We start from the raw sequence: 26,923 nt of genomic DNA on the forward strand, positions 1-26,923 counted from the left end.
TGGGGTATAAATTATAATAATTGTTTTCATCAAAGAATTAAAATATTTGATACAAGTTTTTACTGTTGATTGGAAAAGTTTTTACTGTTGATTTGCACCAGAAAACTTTCCTCAATGATTAAAAATAAATAAAAGTTCAAATAGGGATAAAATCTGACAATGGGATGAAAATCTGACAAATAGGGATAAAAATCTAAAAACTGACAATGCTCATTATTTCTGTAAATTCATTTGATTTTTTTCAGTAAAGTACAAATTATATTCTAGATTTTAGAAAGGTAGGGGTTTAGAACCCTACTCAGATAGAAATTCACAAAAATACTAGATATTTCGGTCACATATACAGTGACCGTCTTCAGTAGTAAAACCGTTTTACTATTGATGACGGTCACTGCATATGTGACCGAAATATCTGGTATTTTTTATGAATTTCTATCACTGTTTGTGAATCATTGTCTATTAAAAGGATTTTATCCCTATTTGAACTTTTATTTATCGTCATGGAAAGGCAGTGTGGTCTCCGAATTTATCTACCTCAATGATTAAATGTCTTTTTAATAATTAAATTTCTTCTTTTTAAAGATGAATAATATACAATGATTCAAAGATTGCTTAAATTTTCTTAAATTTCTTTTTAAACTTCTATTTCTAAGCTAAAATGTGTCTAATCCAGCACTGGAAATGCAATCAGAATAATTCACTCGCCCTTATATTTCGAAATTATTAGGGTGAGTTGTATGAATCAATCGAAGGGAGAATTGCATTTTGTATTTAATCATGCGGATTTGAACCTAAAAACTTTCATGTACGATTTGTCAAACGCCTACATTTAATTCTTCTCTTCTTTGCACAAAAGCTGTGGGGGGTGGGTCAATAATTCCTGATTGTATAGACAAATCACGCGTGGCATGTTGCATTAAAAGAACAAAAGATACTTGATGGAGCTGAAAACTGTGTTTTCCAGTTTTAATTCGAAATCTGCGATTGTCACTTTTTTCTGTGCTCTTTTTATGAACTGCTTGTCTTTGTATTTCATTATTATCTTTCATTTTCTGCCTTGATTTGGAAAATAAAAGTTCCTTTGAAAACTAGTGAACCATTTTCCATTGTCAGCTAGAGTTTATTTGAAATTCCTGTAGAAAAAATACACTGTTGGCAGTTCAGCGAAATAAATAATAAAAGCTAATTTTGTTCTAATCTTTTACTTGGATCTGAGTTGCATTTTTGAAGATATGTTGTCGAAACGGTGTGTAGAGGGGTTGTGGGGGGACACTTCAACGGAACCCCTCCTTAGTGGAAGACCAACTACCTTGGACCGAGGATAAATCTTTTTGTATTCTTGAATCCGCCTCCCCATGGGAAAATGTTCTGATATGGTTATAAAACAATAATTGTGATAAGTACCAATAAATAAAATTTGTTCCTGCCAGTACGGTCTGTGAAACCGCTTCCTCTTAAGTGAATGTTTAAAATAATGTGCCCCAAAAATATAATAAATCTAGAAAATTAAAACAAAACAACTGGATATGGCTAGTAACAAAGGAAAAATGTGATAAACATTTCGTACCGTCGTTCACACCCCGTCCTTCGTGCCTAAAAAACGAAAATAAAAAATGAGGACTGTGAAAAATACAACACCCTAAAGAAGGAAGAATAAAACCGACGTTGACAAAAAACCAGAAAATGTATAATTACTTGACCTTACAAATGAACCACTTTTTTAACCTGTCTGATGTTACAATATTACAAATACTACCCGGTGAACCTGTCCGATGTCAGGCATCAAACAGAAAAAAACATATAGTTTACTTTTTTGCAGGGACTGGAGAAAAAATAGTTTGCCCCTTCCCCTCTAAGTCGACATTCAAAATCGCCTTACCCTCCTGAAAGAAAACTTTCGCTATATTTTTCGGCTCATTTTTTCAGTCTTCTTTTCTTCTTACGGCAGCCAAGGTAGGTCCTCTGAGGTACGGCCGGAATATTCGGCGTTCTGTCTAATTTTATTTATTGTCACTTGTTGTTTTATCATCGTTTGCTGTCCTACCTTTTCCACTCAATTACACCATTTTTTGTTCAACTGAGAAATACATTGTAATTAGAGGTTTCTGAAGTAAACCTCTGTAATTTATCATGCTTCTTCTTTGAAATAACTGTAAGTGATGATGCTGATGCAAAATAACGTGAAAAACGAAGTTTTGTACTTTTTTTTTTACAACGAAGTCCTGCTTCAGTTTTCTTGTAATGTAATTATTTTCTTACAATGTGACTATGCCTTTTTGCACAGAAAACATAAATGATTTTACCTTAAATAAGATTTTTTATGTTAAAAAAAAAACAGGTATAAGAAATGGGGCTACTTATGCATTTTATGGTACACGCGAAAGTCAAGTTTGGTTAATGCTAATGAAATAAAATAAGATGAAATATAATAGTTTAGAAACAAATTTGGGCTATATATTTGCACATTAGGGGGGGCGGAGGGGGTAAAGCATAGCATATATTAAATACGTAACCTAACCTAACCTAGGTACCTTTTTTTCCCCTAAACCCGCAAAAACAATAGTTGAAGTATTGTGAACGGATAAACGGAATGACAAACCACGCTTTGCGATCCATTTATCTATTGCAAATGCCCGTTTGACAGGTTTCCTGTAGCATTTCCCTATACAGTATATAGCGTTGTGTACCATATAATGCATAAGTACCGAAATGGGTTAGATACTTTAGAAAACATCACTTTGACTCTACGTCTGCTTGACCCCTGTGCTATTTTGAAACCTTTTTATTGGTTTCCAATCAAACCATTTTCTGATTAGATTATTTTTGACTCAATTACAAAATCAATTATTTAACTGATAGAACACTTGTCTAGATATTCAATCCCTTTATGTCACCCTAAGTTCCCCATCCTTTAAACCAATACATCAACGTAATCATCACGTTCATAATGATTACGATTCATTACGCTATAAAGAAAACCATTGGAAAACTCCATCACTTTTTCGGCTACTGGCCAACTTGGACTCTATTCCTCAGCGTTCCACTCAACTTCCCCTTAGCAAGGGGACGCTGCTGTCCCCTTCTTTAAGTAGTATAGAAAATGGTCGCAAATCATATTCCGTCGGCCAAGATGCATAATGTACAGTGATTTAAAGCTCACTGAAATTGCCTAGTATGTCCCTTTCAGATTTTTAGGAGAGAACATCGACTTACTCGATAGAAAATTATGTTAAGGTACTTAAAGATGGTTTGAAGCTATTATGCATACTGGGTGACATTCACGACTTCGGCTGAAATTTAGTATAAAAGGATTTTGACGGTTTGATGTTTTTTTTTCCATCGAAACTCCTTAGGAAAGAGCCTTTTTTTTATGTATGTCGAGAATATGAGTAGCCAATCACTTATGATTGATTGATCTTGATTTGAGGAAGGAAGTTGAAGCTGGTTTCCAATATGTTGGTTTCATTAGTGTAGCCTATATAGGTTTGAGGCTTGTGGAGATTTTTCCCGAGGAGAGGGTTGAAAAACTTGAAAGTATGCTTTAAGCCATATTTGCGTGGAAGTATGTTTTGAACCGACCCTGAAGGAATCTTCCTGTCTCTATCCCTCCTGTTGATGGACATTTTTTGCGGAAAGTGGGAGGGGTGCCTTTTTCAAGGTTAAAATCTGATTTTCGTGTCATCAAAAAGCATTACACACAAAAACAGTGCTATTTTTTTAAAAAGCACCCCAAGAAGAAAGCGCACCTCATCCTGTAAAATGTACTAGTAACGCTATGCTACTATAGCGTTTATTGTAGTAGAATGATCAACCTTAGGCTGGAGAAGTGATTCTCGCCATAGGTCCTACCTAGTTAATCCGAAGGGAAATAGCCAACCAGAGAGCCATATGTGTCCTACATGTCGATTACTTCTAATGGTTCTAATGGCTATTCTATGACCACTCTAATGGCCATTGGGCATTAGAGTGGCCACTTGGTCTACTGATCTACAGATGATCTTGATTCAGATAATCTACTCGATCATCTGGGATTTCTTTCAGGCTTTGTATAGAAATAGGTATATATGTTTTTTTAAGCCTTGAAAAATATTAAGTCTTAGTATAGAAAGACTGGAGGCTTAGGGTTGTTTCAGTTGGAGGCCACTCAAAATATACCAGACATACTCAACATGTGTGATACACATATCACACAAAAACAAAACTTTAAGTTGGTCAGTTCATGGTTTGTCCACTGTTCTATCCGCTGCCCTTGTATTTTGTAAACTTGTTCAACTTTTGGTGAACCTGGCAAAAGCAGAAAATTGCAGGGACTTAAAAAACGGTACGTATCGTCTGATCAGGCTTTAAAGCTGATCAAAACTTTATTTCGAGCAATCTTGGCTCTAATTAAATAAAAAAAACAAGTTTTTTTAACTGAAAGTAAGGAACGACATTAAAACTTTAAACGAACAGAAATTATTCCGTATATGAAGGGGGCTGTCCCCTCCTCAACGCCTCGCTCTTTACGCTAAAGTTTTTTTATTGTTTAAAAAAATAGAGTTGTGAGAAAGTCAAACTTTAGCGTAAAGAGCGAGGCGTTGAGGAGGGGACAGCCCTTTCCATATACGGAAAATTTCTGTTCGTTTTAAGTTTTAATGTTGCTCCTTACTTTCAGTTAAAAAAACTAGTTTTTTTTATTTAATTTTTGAACGTTTTTGAATTAATACAGAGTTTGATCTTGGATAACCGTGCATTAATATTTAAAACAAAATTTGATATTATTTGGTTAAATGGCTTTCTCGAAACTTGTTTAATTTTATTTACGAACGTTTTTATTAGTAATAAATATACGTAACTTAGAATTAACTTACGTAACGAACTTCTATATTCATAAATTTTTAACACGTATATTAGGGGTTCGCCCCCTAGTCAATACCCTGCTCTTTAAACTATAGTTCGAATTTTTTTTCCAGTTCTTTAAAAATGACCTCTTAATCACAATCAGTTGATCAGTTGAAAAACTTGTTTTTTTTTATTTAATTCCTGATCTTTTTCTTTAATAATGCTGGGAAATCCGGCGCCCCCTTCATAGCACTGTCCCTTCCCACCGGTAAAAGTCAGTCAATGACCTTTCATTCACTCTATCCCACCACAGGCGAATGAACAAAAATCAAAGAAACAATATAAAATTACAAATTATTTATTAAAAAAAAAAAAAAAAAATAACTTTTTAAAAATATTCAATTTAATAAATTAAATACCTACACATGGGTAATGTGTGGGATCAAGTCATCCTAAAAGACATATTTATCATATTTTTAACCATGCTGAAAAAAATGGCCATCTCAAAATTTTGATCGGATGACTTTGGGAAAAAAATGAGCGTGGGAGGGGGCCTAGTTGCCCTCCATTTTTTTTTGTGACTTTAAAAGAGCACTAAAACTTTAAATTTCCGTTCCAATGAGCCCACCCACGATATTTTAGGACCACTGGGTCTAAACGATCACCCCTGGGAAAAAAAAAAAAACAAAAATAAAACAAAAAAAAAACCCATCCGTTATATTTATTCAGGCAAAAAATGCAAAAAAACACATTTTTTTAGATAAGACCTTTAAACCACAACAGTAGGGTTCTATTATACGCTGAATATGAAGGTGTGATTTTCATTAAGGTTCTATAACTTTTAGGGGGTCTTTCCCCCTTTTTTTGAAAATCAGCCAAATTTTCTCAGGCGCGTAACTTTTGATGGGTAGCTCTAAACTTCATGAAAGTTATATATTTGAAATCAGCATTGAAATCTGATTCTTTTGATATATCTATTGGTATCAAAAACCCGTTTTCTAGAGTTTCGGTTACCATTGAGCCGGGTCGCTCCTTACTTACAGTTCGTTACACGAACTGTTTGATTCTGGTCTCCATAACTTGTTAGATAAATACATAGCAAATCGGACAAACTCCAAATACTTTACCTGTTAGTATGTCTATATGTTTAAGTAAATATTACTCATTAGAACCCTTCACGTTTTTTTTTGCTTTCCTTCTTACTAAAGCCTTTTTGCCTCAATATGCCTATGAATTAATTCATTTTCAACATCATAACTGATCTACTTTTATTCTTATAAACTGGGTTTTTATACGAGGTTATTGGTGAGTTTTTTTTTCAGAAAAATACGAATTAGCTTTCACTTCATGCTAATATTGTTTTTTGGTGAGAACTTTTTATCTTCAATGGTGTTAGGAAAAAAGTTGTCTGGTTGACAACCCTGAGTATTAGTTCTTTGGCAAGGCTAGAACCCCCGTTGAGATTTTTCTCCGAGCAACCTTTGTATATTTCTGTAGATGCGGATTAATTTCTCTGTATGAATCACGCTTGTTTTTTTTTTCTTATGATTTAATGTCAAATCAAAATTGTTGCTGTTTTCTCCTTCGTAAGAATATAGAACCACTACTGGGAATTAAACCAGGAAAGTCATATAGAAAGGGCATAATCTTCCGATTTTCCAAACGTTCTTACAGTATGTGTCTCAAATGAATCTACTTCTTTTAAAATTGGGTCCAAATAGGTTCTGTTTATTCTTTGTCCCCCTCCCCCAACAAAGCTTTTGGCCATGGAAACTTAAACACCAAGATGCATTACAAAAACATAGACAAAACTGGCTTCTCTTGATAACAAGAACCCTCAATCAGCCCTAATAGCGTGATCATGCAACGTTATAACGTCAAGCGTTATAGCGTGAAATACATATAACGCATAATACATAAAAGATATATTAGTAAATAAATATAATAATACTTCCCAGAAATATATTACCACTCCCCTTCCCCGTGAAAGCTCTTGGCTATTGCTAGTTGTCTGTAGAAACAAAAAAGATAAAGTCGCTGTAGCAACCATGATTAATAGTTGAATTAAATATTAATTAATAATTAAATTAATAGTTAAATTAAATTATATGCATTATATAACGTATAAAACATAAAAGATATATTAGTAAATAAATATATTAATATTTCCCAGAAATATATTACCACCCCCTACCCCGTGAAAGCTCTTGGCTATTGCTAATTGCCTGTAGAAACAAAAAAGATAAAGTTTCTGTAGCAACCATGATTAATAGTTAAATTCTATATTTTATAATAATTAAATTAATAGTTGAATTAAATTATGTGTTATATATCGTATAATAAATAAAAGATATATTAGTAAATAATTATATTAATATTTCCCAGAAATATATTACCACCCCCCCCCTGCCCCGTGAAAGCTCTTGGCTATTGCTAGTTGCCTGTAGAAACAAAATAGATGAAGTCTCTGTAGCAAACCATAATTAATAGCTAAATTTTTTGAATTTTTCTTCAACGGAAACTTAAAAATTAGAAGGCACTACGAAACATTGAGAAAAAACTGCTACAAAGGGGCTGCAACCCTAAATTAGCCCTAATAACGTTATCATGCAACGTTGTAAATATGTACGGTAGCATACAAATAGCGTATACTATCTACAAGATAATAATATATAGTAAAAGACGTGAGATGTTAAGTTAAATGCCACTTTGTTAAACGTTGTGGTAATATAAGTCGTGTCGGTTACCCTTATAGACATGTCGTCCATACTTCTCTGGAAAAATCTTTCAGAGATACGTCTTGTTATGGACGCAAAAAAAGCTGGTTGATATTTCTTGGCTGGCTAAACAACAAATTTGAAGGAAGCTTTAGAAACAGTCCATACCATAAATTACCATTACGCTTTTCCATTCCATGTACATACGCATACCGTATGCATAAACACATTCCGTGTACATACTATAAAAATGAAAAGTTTTCCAAATTTACCGAATGTCGAAAGTAAATTTTTTGAATATTACTCTGATCGTTTTTTGGGGGGAATTCAAATAAAACAATACTATTAAAAATGCCAGTGTTTAATTGAATAACATTGCTTCGTTTTGGTCGTATACAAATTACTTGAGGTAGCCCTTGACTTGAAGGTTTCTGAAATATTTTTAGTTTAATTGTGGTCAATTTTCCCTAATGCTTCCTAATAAATAAAAGCACTTCTAAAACTGGGACTTATAGGTAAGGGCCACTTGAGGAATCTTATGAGCACAATAACTCATTTTCCCCTTAAAGTGGACTGAACACTTTTATGTATTGCGATAGGGAATTGTAGTCGTTGAAGTGCTATATTGACATAGCTGTCTCTAAAGACCCTGATTTTCATGAGGGAAATATTCCACCATGATTTAAACAAATTTAACGAGCAGGAGTTTTTAGCAGATAAGATAAATTACCATACGCATGCGGCAATACCCAGTGCTGCAACATCCGACCAGCTTAACTGAGGTCAGAATTTGTCAGTATACCAGTAGGACTGCAACCTTTATAACAGCAGGAATTTAACGAGCAAGAATGAATCTAAGATAAATCGCGATACGCATGCGGCAATACCCAGTGCTGCAACATCCGGCCAGCTTAACTGAGGTCGGAATTTGTCAGTATACCATTAGGACTGCAACCTTTATAACAGCAGGAATTTAACGAGCAAGAATGAATCTAAGATGAATCGCGATACGCATGCGGCAATACCCAGTGCTGCAACATCCGGCCAGCTTAACTGAGCTCAGAATTTATCAATATGCCATTAGGTCTGCAACCTTTATAACAGACTATTAAATTTTCTATGTAAAATCATGCATCGCTATGGGGCATACCTTCTTATTATACAAGACGGCGTTGAAAATTTTCCCACTCTGTGTTTTGTAATGATTGATGTTCGTTTTACTTTGGAAAGTCAAACAAGTAATGTCCTTTTTTTGAATATCCTTGAGGAGTGAATTTATTTAAACCTGAGTTTGGAAGTGTCAACGTTTCTAGAGTTCATAGTTTTTAAGTTACGACCATAAGTCTTCGTACCATCTGTATAGTCCGGATTTGACATTTGTGCTCAATTTTTTATTGCAAGATTCGTAATGCTAATAGTTATATTTACCACTAGCCTCAACAAGTATACTATTGCCAACTGCATGGGTGATCATTCCATTTAACAGACAAAATCATAGATGCATCTTCGCTTCGTTGGATTTGAAATAATATTTTAGTTTCAGTAAACGTGTCGGTAGCCTTTATAAGAGTCTGTAGGAACAAATGCGGCACCTATCATGCTCAAGTTCCGCAGACAGTGTAGCCTAGCCCTAGGTTACTGACCGGGGGTAACTACAATAGTGCTTTCATGGACACACTTGCAGTCGGTCTTGGGGAGGAGCTCTCGAAAGGCCCTTTGAGTCGGCTTCCCTCTACACAGCTTGAAGAACGTTTGGGGTGAAGATCAGAGTTGTCACTACGGTCAGTTTCTAAAGTGCTACAATTGCCCAAATTTGCATTCTACACAGCGATTCTCGGTGGTACAATAAAAAAATTAACTGTAATAGTTCTAAAATAGTGCTAAAATAGCATTTTCGTGTTATAGGTGGCAGCACTGCTCACTTGCTACAGTGCTACATATAATGAAATAGTGCTAAAATAGCACTTTCGTGCTGCAGTTGGAAAACCCTGGTGAAGATAATCACAATCGTTTTGTATGCAATTGCAAAGCTCTTCGGTTTTAGAAGTTTAGGAAGCATAATTTAACTCGGAGTGAAATTGAATGAACTTTCCTTGTTAGGTATGCAGAACAGCCACCACTAATGATAGAGTTTTCTCTTTCGCTATAGAAACAGTAAACAATTTATTCAGATTTTTATAGGTGCAACTCATTCCAGAAAAGTGTCCACTTTTAAAAACTCAACTCTTTTACTCATGTCAAGTCGAATTTGAAAGGCTAACGTTCAAATAAGGACCTTGGAAGGGGCTTAAAATAAGATGTGCTACATTAAAGCGATAACACGATAAAGGGATACAAGCAAGTGCTTACTATAAAATTGGTGTCATCTAAAATTTGGCTAGGTTTCGAAATATTATAATGTAGAAGAGAAAAATCTGGATTTATTATTTCATTATAAATGGGACTCAAATAAGAGTCCCGCATAGAATAAAATTTATTTGCACTAAAAGCCCATAGGCCATGGCAAAAAATGTAAACAAAGAAATTGCACAAATCCTAACATAATCCTACAGGAATCTACTTCTAGGATTCATCGCGAGACAAAGGAATCGTGCCAAGCTTCTGATCCCCATAAAACACCCATCTGCACACACTCTCACCAACCACTCAAAATCATAATACCCCCTACCAAACACTTCAAGTCTCAAATCACCCAGCTCCTCACGTTCACACATCAAGTGATATACACTCTCATCTAAACTTCCACACATAGGACAATAATTAGGACCAGCCTTTGACCTTTCTCTCCCAATAAACTTTCTTCTTTGGCCCAATGGAAAACTATCAGTCCTCATTTCAGGTAATAACTTTATATTATTTTTAATCAAACCCACCTTAAAAAATAAAACTTCACCCCAAATCTCCTTCAACCGACAAGAGAAACCCTGTGAATTCGAAAGCGAGCGCTGGGCCTGCCATGCCTGTATTTTTTGGCCCTAAAAAATTCTTACAACTAATCTGCTTACTTGGTCCCCCATGTCCTCGAGCCCTAAACCATCCCCCCACATATGGCACAGTCCACACTGATTTAATGCACTCTTAATTTGGTACGGCCACCCCTACCAGAGCTACCATTCAACAGTTCTAAATAAGCCACCTTCATCACCCGTACCCTAGGCATCTTTAAAATTTTCCCAACGCCTAAACATGTTAATTAGCCTACGACTTCTTAAGGAAAACAAACCTAAATCACCTCTAGCTACTAAACTATTTGTATGCTTACTTATCCCTAACCACCTCTTATAATATCCTAATTGCACTGTTTCTAGGCTATCTCCCTCAAACCTCAGATCCATAGTGCACCACACCTAAAATTTTAATCTTGAAAACCTCTTTAACTACTTGAATCTTTTTAATATCCCTAAGCTGACTTCTGAATTCCATATTACAACATGCCTTACCTTTTTCGATCCTACTTTCTATATGGCTACTAAACAAATATTCTTTCGCCTTTAACTTAACACCTAAATATGACCATTCCTCCACTAATCTAACCCTTCTACCCTTAAAACTAAGTTTAACATCCTCCTCAAGCTTACCACATTTACGGAATACTAACACTACGGTTTTATCCAAATTAAGTTCTAACTTTTTGGTATCCAAATAATCACCTAAAATATAAAGTAATTTCTGAAGGTTCCTTTGTGAATCGGCAACCAAAACAATATCATCTGCGAACAACGCCATACAAATGGATACAATATCTAAACTCACCATCGGCGCCTCCTTCTTTTCCATAAACGCCACTTCAGAATTTATAATCAAGGCGAATAATTTAGAAGACAATGTGCAACCCTGTTTAACACCTTTATATCCTCTAACTACCCTTGAAACTTGTCTACCAGCTCCCACAACTACTCTAGTAAACCTATACATTTAAACTAAAACTAACACAAATGGGATCAGGAGACCTATCTCTAACAAACTTTCCATTAATAGAAACCTACAAACATTATCAAAACATCCTTTAATATATGTAAATGCCGTGTATAACCTTCCTTTTTTAGTGCTAGTATATTTGTTAACTAAAGCCTGCAGACTAAAAATATGATCAGTCATCCCAAAGCCTTCTCTAAAACCCGCTTGAACCTTATCCAAAACATTCCTATTTCCTATCCACCTCCTTAGTCTAAAGTCTAACACCTTACAAAATAACTTGGGTAAACTATTCCATAAATGGATTCCTCGATAAATATTATGGTGAGACCTATTCCCCTTCTCAAATAATGGTATCATAACTGACAAATCCCACTCTTTAGGCCACTTACATGAACTTAACAAAGCTGAAAATAAACTAATCAAAATTGCAGCAAAATATGTTTTTTCCCACTTCCAAATTTTCATGGGGATCCCATCTATCCCCGATGGCGATCCCCCCTTCATAGACTTCAGGGCTTTACCAATCTCCTCATTCGTAATTGGTGAGATAAGTTTATAATCCTCCTCTCTGAGTTGATAGCAGGTCTGTTACTTAAACTCTGTGAGAAATCCTTCAGTCTACCATCCTTTGTGTTATCCAGTGATTTAAGGCATTCGGGCCAGGTATCAGCTCCCAGTATTTGCTCTGTAGTAGAAGGGTTAATAGATCCTCGTACTAGTTGCCAGAATTTTTTTGTTCCTTCGTTACAAAATTTTTCTCAGTTGCTTAATTCCTGACTTTTTCTTGTTCCCTCGTCTTGCTTCGAAGTGTCTGTTTGTGTTCCCTTCGGTTCTGTCGATACATCAGAAGAGCAAATTCCTCGTTGTTCATTTTCAGCTTTCTTAGTGCGTCCGCCACTTCCATTTTTTTTCTGCACAATCATCTTCAAAAAATCCATTCTTCTTATTTTTCGCTATTCCTCTGTTTACTAAATTATAAGTCTCTAAGCTCTCTATCATCTGCCATAATTGTCCCAAACCTTTATCCATTTGGCCATTCTCTATGATTCTTTGGGTTTCCTCCATATTCCTCTCAACTACACTCTCTCCTAGCCATTTAACCACCTTATCCTCCCCAATTTTATCTACCTTAATTTTATTCTTAATGAAATTAGATCTATTACTGTGAAAGATATTCCCGTCATTCCTATATATAGCCCTATCAACCCATATATTTGCTACAATAGGCTGATGATCAGACCCCACAACTCCCACAACTCCAAATTCCCCACATGCCGACCAAAGGCTTAAATCAACTAAAATATAATCAATAACGCTGTGACTACCAACCCCAAACATGTAAAATCCTCCCTTTCTTTATCTTTTCCCAACCTCCCGTTTAAAATTACTAACTTCTCAATTCCACAAAAATCTAAAAGTTTAGTTCCTCAATTATTTTCCTCCACGATCGGTCCTTAATTGTCCTTTTTCCGTACATCTTCAAAACTTCAAGCATATTCTCATCATTCATACCATCATTTTCTTCCTCAGTCACCTAAAAAATATACACTTGTAATCTTTATACAGCCTCTTATACTTACACGCCTCTGAATACAAAATGTTCCACGTATCCTCCTGCCAACTATAACTACTTGATTCTGGAGGGATATACACTGCACAAATCATAAACTTAAAAATTCCTACAATAATCTTCAACCAAATCAAATTCTCTGATTGCGATTTTAACCTATCACATGTACTAAATGTAATTTTTCCTAATCAACAGTGTAACACCACCATAAATTCGATTATTCTTACTTCTCTTTCTTGAAACATGGAAACTTAAAAAACCTTTTCTAATTACTGGCACATACTGCCATGTCTGAACTAAGCTGATAACATCATAATCTTCTATTATAAACTAATAATTCATTTTATCATCATTATGACCTTGGATATTCCACTGCAACAACGTAATGCACGTACGACATTGCCAATGGGCCAGCTCCCGCTATTGACTATTATTACCACTGAAATTACCCTCAAAAATGTCCACCAGAGAAACTTCTATCAACAGAATGCCGTCTAAGACCAGGGCCCCGGTCTCCAAACTGCAACGCACGACGGCTGCCCTCGGTCCCCTGTCATCATAACTCCCACTAATGCCAACTCTCCTTTTATCTCCCCCACTGTTCTGTCGAATGTATGCTGCACTATGTTGGCTATCCTGGTCATTTGGGCTCACCACCATCTCACAGCTTCTTTTCATCGTGGTTTTAAGTGTGATAGTAGAATTTGATTCCTGGGATGATATTGATTCATTGCTTTCTCTGTTCACTATGCTAACATCACTTCTTCTCTCATCCGAATTCCCTGACTCACGGACTATAGCTTCCTCAATCTTTTTTATATCTTTCACTTTGTCGTTTATCTTATCGTACACAAGTAAAATTTTCACACCCTTCAACTTAACGTTTGACTGACCTTCTTCTTTCGCTTGTATCTTAACTGCTATAAGCTTACCTCGGGCGAGCCGTTCACCAGCTGAATAATCGGCAGCTACAGTAAGGTCATATGTTTGAAAACTTTTGAAATGAATTTAGGGTTGCGAATCTGAGATCTATAGATAGGAATCTGATCACAACAGGTCGGACGCTTTTTTGTAATGGTAAGCAAAATGCGTGAATAATATCGTGTTCGGATATACTTAAATGGGGCACCACACGGGTAAAACACGAAATAAGATCTTCTTTTAGATATCTTCCTCTTACAGTCGGAGAAAAATTATTTGGAATTATATTACACCTTTTCTGCTCTTTTTCTATTCTTTCCATTCTTGCTACGCTAGACGCTAGTTCTCTGCTAGTGCTCCCGATTCGTTTTGTATTAATGTCTACTGCAGAGCGTACTTCACTAATTTGACCAAAAAGACTTGTAGCCAGGCTTTGGAAATCGTTTAATAAATTATCAACTTTGAGACATAGGATTAAGAAATTTTAACTTTTCTTCCACACTTTCTAACTTCGCCAATATTGATTGGGTTGCCTCTAATTGATCGTTCATAATTCTATTTCAGCTTACCTACTAAAATTGCAAAGGCCTACCTTAGAATGTGCCAGCCATATGCTCCGGCGCTAGAGTTATCAAGTGGGTCCTGATTTAGACAAATCAACGCTCAGGACGCTGCGTGTTAACACAAGTGGCGGTATGAAGTGAGCAATCCCTCACAATTAAACCAGCTGGATTTTTTCTCGAAAAGTTAATTGCACAATCTAACAAAGTACAAAATATAATCCGATTAGGTTCAAAGACTTGTTCTTTATAGTTTAGAGACTAAACTCATACTTGTGTCTATGGCTAATAGCCCCAGAGTCCTTAAGGGCTAATTTTGGTGTATATATTTCTCGATTTCGATTGCCTCTTTGAAAACTTGCAAAATACCTTTAAGAGAGGCAATAAAGGAAGTATTTTCAAGAGAAATGAAGTGGTAAGGGCTGTCGTACGCGGGTCGGACCAAGGCGGAATCAAAATTTTCGGGCTTTTGGTGCATCTTCATGGCATTGTCGATTGAAGTTCTGTGTTCCAACGACCTCATTTCCAATTGCTGGCGAGTTCTACTAATATAGAAGTAACCGGAAGAACAGAGGATCCTCCCCAGTATGGGGAGGATCCTCTCCTATAAATTTCCTCCCCAGCATGGTTCTGGTTTTATCAATCCCACAGTTGTAAAAGGTCTGTAATTTATTTGACTTACTGAATGCTACGTTCGGGTTGTGTCTTTTTTATTAAAAAGAAGAAAAAATCAGTTGGTAGCCTAGTTTTGGAAAAAAGGGCAAGAGGGGTCCATATCTGGATAGTCAAGGAGCATAGGCTATATAATAGGTTTTTTACCTATTTTTTTCTTAGGGGGGGGGGCAAATTCCCCTCCCCCTTACCCCCTTAACGGTGCCCCTGATGAAAAGAGCTAGGTCCAGGGCGTTCTCAAATTGTACGAGAAGTAACCCAGATATATGTCTGTTAAACGGAACAAACTCAAGAATTACACTGTCTAGGATCTGACAAAAGCGGTTTGCCTGTCTGGAATCGGTTATGATCTTACTTTTAGTGAGAAAACTACGACGTAGGTATATTTTAATTAAATATTTAATATTTAGGGGCGGTTAGGTGCTAGGTTAAGTTAGGTTATGTATTATAATATAATGCGCTCTTTCACGGCCTGCTTTCAAAAACTGTGAAATTTTTCTTTTCGCCTGCCAATGGTACGCTTTCAATTAGAGATTGTGTTGTTTTACAATCCTTTACTGCTTTTTTTTACCTTTTTCCTATAATTGATTCCAGTAAATTTATGGGATATCCATTGCAAAATAGAATGCCTTTTATGTATTCAAATTGTGGGACTGTGTGAGCTTCAGAACATGCCCGTATCGTACGATTGTCCAAGGTAATGACACGGGGAGGGGGCTAGAATAGAAATACAAATATCCATCGTTGTTTGTGGGTTTCCTGTATAATGAAAACTCAAGGCTAGGATATCCTCCCATCCCCGTTTAATGTTAAATTCTTGTAGTATTTAAAACAATTCTCCAGATGAGTTTTAAAACTTTATCCTGGCAAAACCATTCATTTTACATGATTCATTTCATTCTATTATTCGTTTTAGAAACCTTTTTTATTACCAAAGGATAAAATGACCAACCCGTTATAGTGTCTTGTTTTTCAGCACTTCTAACGAGACTTATCAATATAAATTTATTTCCGGTCTAACTATTTTTCATCTGGTTTCAACCGAGGGGCTAATAACTAACCGTCGCAGGTGTCCCTTCCTTCGTGCCTCCGGCTGTGCCTCCGTGCCTCCGGCACACCTGAAACAGCGTGTTCCTGGAAGCGAAGGAACAGAGTTTTATCTTTGGCTTATGGAAAGCGTACGGCGCGTTTTTTACGACGGCAAACTTTCTCCTCTTGAGAGGTTATCTTTACTTGGTTGTGTTGTTTACTGCGTTCGACATTGGAGATCCTGGGTCCTAAAAAGTGGACATTATGCTTTGAACGAGAATTTTATTACCACAAACCTTTACCATTGCCTAGAGATAAATATGAATTCCCTAGTGCTTCTCATTCGTCGATTCAAACGGCTTGGGCTCGAACGTCTTTTCAAACTCTCCGACATGAATAGCCAACTGTGTGAAGATTTTTTTTAGGAAGATGCGGTCTCAAACCAGCACTTACAGTACTGTAATAAACTTTTCGTTCCTCCAACTTCTACATCGAATTCGTCGATATGAAAGTATAACGGATTTTGAAGCTCAATATTCTAATGAACAGTTGTCCTTGCCCCAGGCCAAGCGAGTTAGATCCATTTGTGTCGTATCTGTCAGTTCCAATTTTTCTTTGCCCGGGGACGATGAAATCAAGCTCGAGCTAGGGCGAGCTCGTATTGAAAGCCAGCGAATAATGAAAGCCTTGATACCCGACGACGTACTTTCTGCTTTCGGTCACCAGGTACCGAATGTTCGTCTTTCTGTACTTCACGACAGTGACTCAGACGATGACTCAGAGGAAAATACTCTGTCCGATAAGCAGGAAAAGGCTTCCGCGACTGACACTGAATCGGGTTCGGAAAGTGACGGCATCTTTGAAGATTTGCCAGTGATTGCTTACTGTTGTAAACACCAAGTTGAGAAAAATTGGGTTAGTGAGCCTTTGAGGAAGGTGGGGCAACGTTAGGTGGGGATGTCGATATCGCTTTCGTCGCACCAATTCGTTTTAGTGTGAATCTGCCTGGTACTTATGAATGAATGTTTTCAAATTAAACCCGTTTCATCAATAAGAAAAAAAATGGGTTGGACGCATATGTCCCTTTCCCTTTGGACGACAAAACCATGCAAGTGCTATATCAAGTATAACTCACGAAAATCTTGTTAATTTTTGTCAACTTTTTGGCATCCCTGCTTTCAATAAAAAAATTAAGGTACTATCACTTAAATATAATAACTCCCTATGCCCCCCCCCCTATGTATAATATCTTGATAGGATACCGTCTCTGCTTTAAAAAAAAAAAAAATAATTAACTTATTGGCACCCCTGCTTTAAAAAAAAAAAATCGAGGCATTATAATTTAAATATTATAGCTCACTACCCCCCCCCCCTCTGTATACCACCTTGATAAAATTCCGTCTCTGCTTTTAATTAAAAAAAAAAAATTACTTTTTGGGATCCCTGATTTCAATAAAAAAATTTCGAGATTTTAGCATTTAAATGTAATACCACCTTAACCCCCCCCCCCCTCTGAATACCACCTTGATAGGATACCGTCTCAGCTTTCATTAGAAAAATAAGTTACTTAATAATTAACTAGGTCACTATATGGTTCAAACAAACACGCAAAATAACGCTAAACAGCTTAGTGTTCCTTGAAAAAAAAATTGAGGGTATGATTAAAGGGGTACAAAGACAACAAGAAAAATGTTGAAATTATTCAGATATACCTCGAACTGTTTGAAAACTGAGTCATAGATTCGTTGTGGCATTCAATAAGATACAAAGAATCTAATTAAAATGGAGCACACACAAAAGCCAAATTAGGTCAGTAGCCTATGAGAAATCGCAAAATATCCAAGACAATGAACAAGTCTTAATGGGGGGCCCTGGGTCGATTAAAATATTTCAATGGTTTCCCAGGGAATTTGATATCATTTTCTTCTGTCTCCACTTTAAATGAAAAAATTAATTATCCTTTTGGCATCCCTGCTTTCAATAAAAAAAAAAGGATATTATCACCTAAAAATGATAGTCCCCTATCCCCCCCCTATAGGCAATAATTTACAATTTATTTGTGAGTCATATTTTTGGGGTAGCTTCCGAACAATTGAGTATTAAACATTCAGGCGTTCAACAATTGAGTATTAAACATTAAGAAAATCTTATCTAAAAACAGCAGAAAAAAAAAATTTGCAAACTTACAATTCAGCTGTAGAAACAATCTGTCGGTTGTCAATTTCAAATCCAACTGAAGGCTGAAGCTGTATAGCACTGAATGCGTTCTATAATTCTATTCAACTTGAAAATAAAATTCTTGACTACGAACGATGTTAGAAATAACGATTGGGAAACTACATTCGAAATGATTTAAACTCATTTCATAAAGACGATACTTTTTTTTGTCAACATATGAAGAACTGTGTATATTGCAATATTTGCAATTGCATATTGCATCTGTCTGGTTTTTATGCAAAGTAACAAAATAGACGAAAATTAATGAACAAGAGAGTAGTGAAGAATTGTGGTATGCAAAGTAATGTTTGGCAGGAAAAGTCACTGATGATAAATCGCTAGGGGTGGCACCGTGATTACGTGATTTTCGGGGATTCAGGGAACCAATGTTTTTTTTCGGGGTGACGCATAGATTTTCGGGCAAATTTCCGAAAATTCGGGGAAAGTACAAGCCCTGCTTGATTTCTAATCAAGAAAATTGAAATACTAAACCAAACGAGAAGGAAAAGTTCCGACTTTGCGGTTGACGCAATAAAGAATTGCCGCAAAATTAATTTGAAGTCGACCGAACGCCGCCGCCTCGGCCAGCGGCGGCGCGCCTTTTGCGCGCCGGTGGCGTTAAGACACATCAGCGGCGTTCAACCGGGCCTCGGGTCGGCGGTGTTCGGTCGATCCGCCGGCGCGGTGCCGGGGTCATATATATATATATATATATATATATATATATATATATATATATATATATATATATATATATATATATATAAACTAACTCTCAGGTTATCAATAAACTTTTACGTTTTATTTATTATCTTCAAAATAAAAGAACCGAAGAGAGACAATTATAGCCTAAGAATATTCATTCTAAACGTCAACCACATACCATTCCAAACATTTAAGCTCACGGTAACTCTAACCTGCATTTGGGCACTTGCATTTTCGCCAAATAATATAATCCATTTTTCGGCATAGAAACCACTTTCTAAAGCTTTATGTATCAAATGAATTAATAATTAAAGTTGTGTAACCAGTGATGATGGCAAGGAAAAGGGGGTCAACAGGAATTATTCCTGGTGGCATTGCTGAACCGAGATATAGTTAATAGATTGTAATATCCATAATCATTAGCTTTCTTTCGTGTTTCAGGTCTTTCCCCTATTCTTAAGAATGGAACTTCAGTAGAATCTGGATAAATTATTTTGAAATTTTGTAAATATCTTCTTTTATCCTCCACCAGGGACAAAAGTCTAGTTTCTTTTGAATATTTTAGAACTTTTTGATACAAATTCAAAGTTTGAAATACGGCATAGGAAGATTAGACATGGTTTATATTATGAGAGCTTATCCTGTCGCCATCGTCCTATCGGATGTTTTTTTATCGATTATTTGTTTTTCTCTTACGTTTTTTTTTTCTTAATGTTAGTCCATCTTTATACGACTATATATTTGTGGTATAAATAGATCAAAAGATATATTAATTATGAGTTTTTATATTTTAGCTGTTATGTAACCGTTCATTTACTTGTTAAACAAGTTGTGGAACTCGCAGCTTTTCTTCTTTTTATTTCTCAGCTTAATATTAAATTTGACATAGTAAACTCGCCTACTAGGTCAGATCGACTAACGATTGGTCAACGGGCTGACCTAGATCGGAATATCAAAGGAAACATTGTATACTTTGACTGGACTTACTTGACTTAAAGCTCTTGCTCGGCAGCATCGCCAGCGTAGAGGGAACCAGACGTCAGCACCTAGAGTGGCCTGTTTTGGGCGAGGGTAGGAGCTTCGCTGGGGTCAATGCCCCACGCTGTGAGTCGATCGCGGATGATATCCGCCCATCTCATACGTGGTCTACCTCTGGGGTGTTTCCAGCCGTTTGCAGTCGTTTCAGACCGTTTGCAGATCGAAGTCAAATATTAGTCAGACAGGTGTTTCAGTGGGTAGGCGAAGTAAATGACCGTATCAACGCAGCGAGTGGTACAGGGTTTGAAGTGTATAGGGTTGAAGAAATTTAGTCGACGCATCAGTGTTGCTTATTGTTGCTTCATGTTCGATGTTTCCTGCACCTAATATGACTATAGTAACATCGACGATTTTTGCTGTTACTCAACTTTTCTACGACCTTATGGGTTGGTTATAAATTAATTAATTGGGTATAAATTGTTTCGTATCTTAGCAGTATCACCTGTTTATTTTGCGAGACTTGTAGTGCTTGACTAACGAAGGGACAAATTGTTCACCCGGATCAGAGGATCGGATGCTATTAGCAGAGGCGTCACTTATGGAAGAGGAGGGGAACGTCCCCTCCCAATGTTTTAAGTTAGTCAGTAAAAAAATTGAGTTGGTAAAAAAGCAACACTGATGTACGGAGCAACGCCCCCCCCCCCATCCTCCGTTAAAATTTTCCTCTGGAAATTCAAAATTTCAGCGAATAACCCCCCCCCCCCTCAAAAAATTCCCTCCCAAAAAATATTCGTATATTTCCCAATAACACATATTATATGTTAACAATGGGTCAATAGCGTAACTTACAGCCGTTTTCCTAGGGGCTGTGGGGGTCACGTCGTCCCCAGATGCATATTTATTGAACCTTTCAACTATGCTGAACCAATGGCCATCTCGAAGTGTTGATCGGATGTTTTTGGGAAAAAAGGGGCTTGGGAGGGGGATATTTTCTCTCCAATCTTATTGGATACTTAAAAAGGGCACTGGAACTTTTAATTTTTGTTTCAATGATCGCTCTCCCCCTCTTCTAGAATTTTTGGTTTTATATAATAACCCGTGGAAAAAAACAACAAATAAACACGCATCCGTGATCTTTCTTCCTACAAAAAATACAAAATCCCACATTTTTGGGATAGGAGCTTGAAACTTCTACAATATTTCTCTGATATGTCAATTATTACAAAAATTGGTGAATAGCCAATTGTATTAATTATTATCAAAATTTCTTCTTTTTTTTTATTGGGCCGAGTCGCTGCATTATAACAGTTCGTTACAACGAAGTGTTGAACAGTTTACTACCACGAAGCGTTTGATAGTCTTAGACTTGTATAATCAAACTTATAGTTCCCACCTAAGTCCTCCATTCTTTGACTTGAGCTTCGTTCCCCTGTGAAGTTCGGCTGTTCTAATTCAAAAGGCATTATGTTACAGGTTTCAATAGACGGTTCGCAGTTTCTGTAAAACTAAACAAATTCTATGGACTGACACAATCCCTTTTTTCTCCTACCTTATATAGTCATCAAGATGTTTATAGTTTTTTAATTTTTTCCCAAATATGTTACAACCTGTTTCCTCGCTCAAAGAAACGGTTGCAAGGTTGGAGTTTTGATATGAAAATTTGTTTTGGCGCATACTGCCTTGGAAAAAAACACATTTTCCAGTTGTTTCGCTCTCCTTTGTAAAACACAATCCCTTTCAAGCTACCACGGCCATGTTAGGCACAAATATCTGAAATAATAAAGCGCCCGACGTGTCAACTTTATTTGTCTATCCCAGTACTGTAATCCCTTTGCCCCTGTGAAAACTCTGATGCTGCTATCCAGAGTTGTCACCAGCCAAAATGTTTTAGAGGGAGCAGTGGTCGGTTTTACCGACAGAGAACGGTCGCCTTCCATTGATTTTACACCAGTTATTTCCATAAGCCCTTTTTCCTAACAAAAAAATTGAGCCGGTAAAATAGCGGCACTTCGTGCTACGATTTTACTACCTCAATTAATTTGCCGACTAGCTGAAAACATTGGGGAGTAGGCGTCCACCTTCGCCCATAAGTGACGCTGCTGTTCCTAGCGTTTTTTTTTTTTTTTTTTTTTTTTTTTTTTTTTTTTATAAATACTGGCGCCAAAGTTTTGGATTAACTGGACCTTTTCTGACATTTTCAAGTTATCTATGCCTTTGCATAACCGAAACTGATAATCCTTTGATACATCCACAAGCTAAAAATACTGAGAAGGCCATCCACAAACTAACCCCTGAGGAGGTTTCAGGGGTTGCGGAAAGTTCTAAAAATACCTAATTTTCTTGTATACATCCATCTTGCTACGTTTTCTTTATAGTACTAAGCTTTTAATGATAAATTTTTGCTATGACAGTAAATTATCTCAAACTGCTCTCCAATCTTGCAATATTTCATCAGGAAATAAGGAATTTAGTACAGCATCATTAATTAATATCAAGAGGCAATATCTTGGAAGTTGCTTGTATGGAGTGAATTCCTCAGTAATAATTAACTTTAATACTGTAACGTTGTTCAGTTGAGTTATAAAGCTGTTTTGTTAAGGCGACAGTATTATAATCCTAAGTGAGTGTGGCTAGATAGTGCAGGTCAATCTTCTCCCTTTGAGGCTGTCATGAGTTTGTAGTTTTTTGCCTCAGTCATATAATGAAGATCAAATTTCCCCCACATTATTCCACAGACCTAATGCTTGAGGAATTTACCTATTTTGCTGAGGTAACAGCACTACAACGCTAAGTGAGTGTGGGTCGATGGCGTTGGGGATAATTTTCTCTTTTTGAGACGGAAACCTAATATTAGAGGAATTTACCTATCTTGCTGAGGTGACATTACCACAATCCTAAGTGAGTGTGGCTAGATGGCGCTGGGGATAATATTCTTTTTTGAGACTGCCATGAGTTTTTAGTCTTTTCCTTCAATCATATAACGAGGGTTTAATCTACCTTGCATTATTCCACAGTGCATGACAGAATTGAAATTTAATATTAGATTAAGTTACCTATTTTTCCTAGGTGATATTACCACAACCCTTAGTGATTGTGGTTCGATGGCGTTGGGGTTATTTTCTTTTTTTTGAAATTTTCATAAGTTTGTAGCCTTTCCCTTCAGTCATATAATAAGAATCAAGTCTACCTCAGATTATACCATAATATTGGGACCCTAGAGCTCGAATAATTTGTCTATTTTGCCCAGGTGACAGCATCATGACCTTAATTGAATGTGGCTAGATGGTACTGACCATGATTTTCTCCCTCTGAAACCATCTTGAGTTTCTAATCTTATGATTGTTGTTATAGTCTTGCGCCTTAGCCATATAAGGAAGACCAAATTCTACATCGCATTAGTCCATAGAATAGGAGAGAATGAGAGACCTTAGTGTTAAAATTACCTTTAGTTGCATAATACTAGCTGATTTGCCCTCCGTTGACCGAGTTCGGGAGAAGTTGCCAAGATTGTTTGATGTTTTTGGGAGATATAAACATATTTGTAAAATATTTAATGAAGTGTTACAGCAAATACCAATTATTCTATTCTACTTCCTGACATTAGAGCCCATCCATATTTTCAATTCCGTGCTGTCGCATGCTAAATCGGCATCTCTCGCCTGCCAGCAACTTCCATCTGAAATGCAAAGCTGGATCTGCTTTGCCTATCCTACCATATCCTTTTTAGAGGGGAATTTGTTTCAAAAACTGCCCGTCAGTAGTACCCTATCAGGAGGTCCCGTACGAACACCGTGCTGCCATCTACAATTTAGTTTAATGCTGACGGGACATAATTTATTCAAGGATTATCGATCGAGTCTAATGTGGGTGTGTCAAGGTCAATCGATCTGTTGTTGTTTGGCCACGTGCGAATGACATGAGGGGTGATTTACATAATCGATGGGGGAATTATTGATTCACGAGCGTGGGGAATTATGAAACAATATGGTCATAGAGTCCCTAGGGAGAAAGATTACGTAATCGCTCTAACCTGTGAACTTGATTTACATAATCGGCGGGGAAATTATTGATTCACGAAGAGGGAATTAAGAAACAAACATGGCTTCATTGTTGTTTGGTTAGCTTAACCTGAGAAATTGATTTACATAATCGGCGGGGAAATTGTTGATTCACGATGGGGGAATTAAGAAACATTAAGGTTTCTTTAATCTTTAGGCCTGTCACGAGTAGCACCTGTGAACTTGATTTACATAATCGCTAGGGGAAAGTATTGATTCACGAAGAGGGAATTAAGAAATATTAAGGCTTCTTTAATCTTAGGTCTGAGGGATAAACCTTCTTTAGGACAGAGAGAAAAATTAATATTATATTTTCAAATAGGGCTTCATTGATCTATAGTGTCAGGAATCATAATTGACATCACTTGTTATCTTGTAATTATGCGGGAGTCTAAAGAGATAGAAATTCTATTTTTAAATACGGCTTCACGGAGCTTTAAGTCGGAGAGGTAAATTGATATTCTAACGAAACCATAATAGTTTAGCTAGGAAAATTTATGAAATGAAGAGATTAACGTAGGAAAGGGTTTCCTAGAAATTTGAAATGCGTTAGCGCAGAGATGCCATTCAAAAGGAACACGCTGAAATTACGTTTAGGGATTATTTGGGCGAAACGGTTTTATCCATTTTATGGGATTATTTCGGCGAAACCGTTAGAGACATTTTGAAAGAAGATTTTAGAAATGGTTTTAGAAGAGGTTTTGAGTGTGGTCGTTATAATACACAAGTTCCATTTGAACAGTGTTGTGAGGTCCTCTACCCCAACCCCAAAGGGTTCCGATCCCCCACCACAACCCCGAAGGAAGCCCCCGGTACTCAAAGGCCCCCCAAACTCCCATAGAGCCCCAACCCCCCAAACGCCCTCCTCAGACCCTCAAAGACCCTCCTCTGGTCCTCAAAGCCCCCCAAACTCCCAAAGGCCCTCCACCGGTCCCCCAAAGGCCCACCCAGACCCCCAAAGGCCATCCCCAGGCCCCAAATGTCCCCCAGGATCCCAACTGTCCCCCGGACACTCAAAGGCCCCCCAAGCTCCCAAAGGGCCACCGGCACCCCCAAAGGCCCACCCCAGACCCTCAACGGCCATCCCCGGGCCCCCCAAAGGCCCATCGAGCTCCCAAAGGACCAACGGGGTCCCAAAGGCCATCCACCGGTCCCCAAATGTCACCCAGACACCCAAAGGCCCTCCCTGTGCCCCAAAGGCCCTCCCTGTGCCCCAAAGGCCCTCCCCGGCCCCCTCCTCCTCCTCCCACCTCCTCCTCCTCCTCCCTCCTCCCTCCTCCCTCCTCCTCCTCCTCCTCCTCCTCCTCCTCCTCCTCCTCCTCCTCCTCCTCCTCCTCCTCCTCCTCCTCCTCCCACCTCCTTCCTCCTCCTCCTCCCTCCTCCTTCTACCTCCTCCTCCCACCTCCTCCTTCCTCCTCCTCCTCCCCTCCCCTCCCCCCCATTCCCTCATCATTTTTTATACTTTTTTTGTGCATTGAGACACAGAACGACCCCCGGCCCCGGGCCCCTCCCCCCCCCCAACGTCAGATTTTTTCAAATTTAATTTTGAATTTATTTCAATTAAATTCAAGAGTTTGAATATTTAAATATTGGTTTGTTGTGGTTTACCTTTTAACAGTTAAATTTTCTTTATTTTTCAAAGTTCATTTTGAATTTCTTTCGTTGAAATGCAAGAGTTGGAATATTTCAGTAGTGTGATGTTGTAGTTTACCATGTCACAGTTACATTCCCTTTATTTTTCAAAGTTCATTTTGAATTTCTTTCGTTGAAATGCAAGAGTTGGAATATTTCACTAGTGTGATGTTGTAGTTTACCCTGTCACAGTTACAGTCCATTAATTTTTGATAGTCCATTTTGAATTTCTTTCGTTGAAATGCAAGAGTTGGAATATTTCAGTAGTGTTAGGTTGCGGTTTACCATGTCACAGTTACATTTTCGTGATTTTTCATAGTTCATTTTGAATTTCTTTCGTTGAAATGCAAGAGTTGGAATATTTCAGTAGTGTGATGTTGTAGTTTACCATGTCACAGTTACATTCCCTTGATTTTTCAAAGTTAATTTTGAATTTCTTTCGTTGAAATGCCAGAGTTGGAATATTTCACTAGTGTGATGTTGTAGTTTACCCTGTCACAGTTACATCCCCTTAATTTTTGATAGTTCATTTTGAATTTCTTTCGTTGAAATGCAAGAGTTGTAATATTTCAGTAGTGTTTGTTTGCGGTTTACCTTGTCAAACTTACATTTTCATTATTGTCCAAAGTTCATTTTGAATTTCTTTCATTGACATGCAAGAGTTGGAATATTTCAGTAGTGTGTTATTCTGGTTTACCATGTCACAGTTACATTTTCTTGATTTTTCAAAGTTCATTTTGAATTTCTTTCTTTGAAATGCAAGAGTTGGAATATTTCAGTAGTGTATGGTTATGGTATACCTTGTCACAGTTACATTTTCTTGATTCTTCAAAGTTCTTTTTTAATTTCATTCGTTGAAATGCAAGAGTTGGAATATTTCAGTAGTGTTTGGTTGTGGTTTACCTTGTCAGAGATACATTTTCATGATTTTTCAAAGTTCATTTTGAATTTCTTTCTTTGAAATGCAAGAGTTGGAATATTTCAGTAGTGTTTGGTTGTGGTTTACCTTGTCACAGTTACATTTTCTTGATTTTTCAAAGTTCATTTTGAATTTCTTTCGTTGAAATGCAAGAGTTGGAATATTTCAGTAGTGTTTGTTTGTGGTTTACCTTATCATAGTTACAT

At 37.1% G+C, this 26,923-nt stretch overlaps 1 protein-coding gene across 1 annotated transcript in view; it reads left to right on the forward strand.

Annotated features, from left to right (window-relative positions):
• LOC148952947 (heme A synthase COX15) overlaps nt 1-26,923 on the forward strand; it is a 202,828-nt gene that overhangs the window by 29,046 nt on the left and 146,859 nt on the right. The gene's annotated exons all lie outside the window — the stretch shown is intronic.

Source organism: Artemia sp. Qi Xiang Cuo, chromosome 4 (assembly GCF_049724085.1).
Source record: "Artemia sp. Qi Xiang Cuo chromosome 4, ASM4972408v1, whole genome shotgun sequence".
Lineage (NCBI taxonomy): Eukaryota > Metazoa > Arthropoda > Branchiopoda > Anostraca > Artemiidae > Artemia > Artemia sp. Qi Xiang Cuo.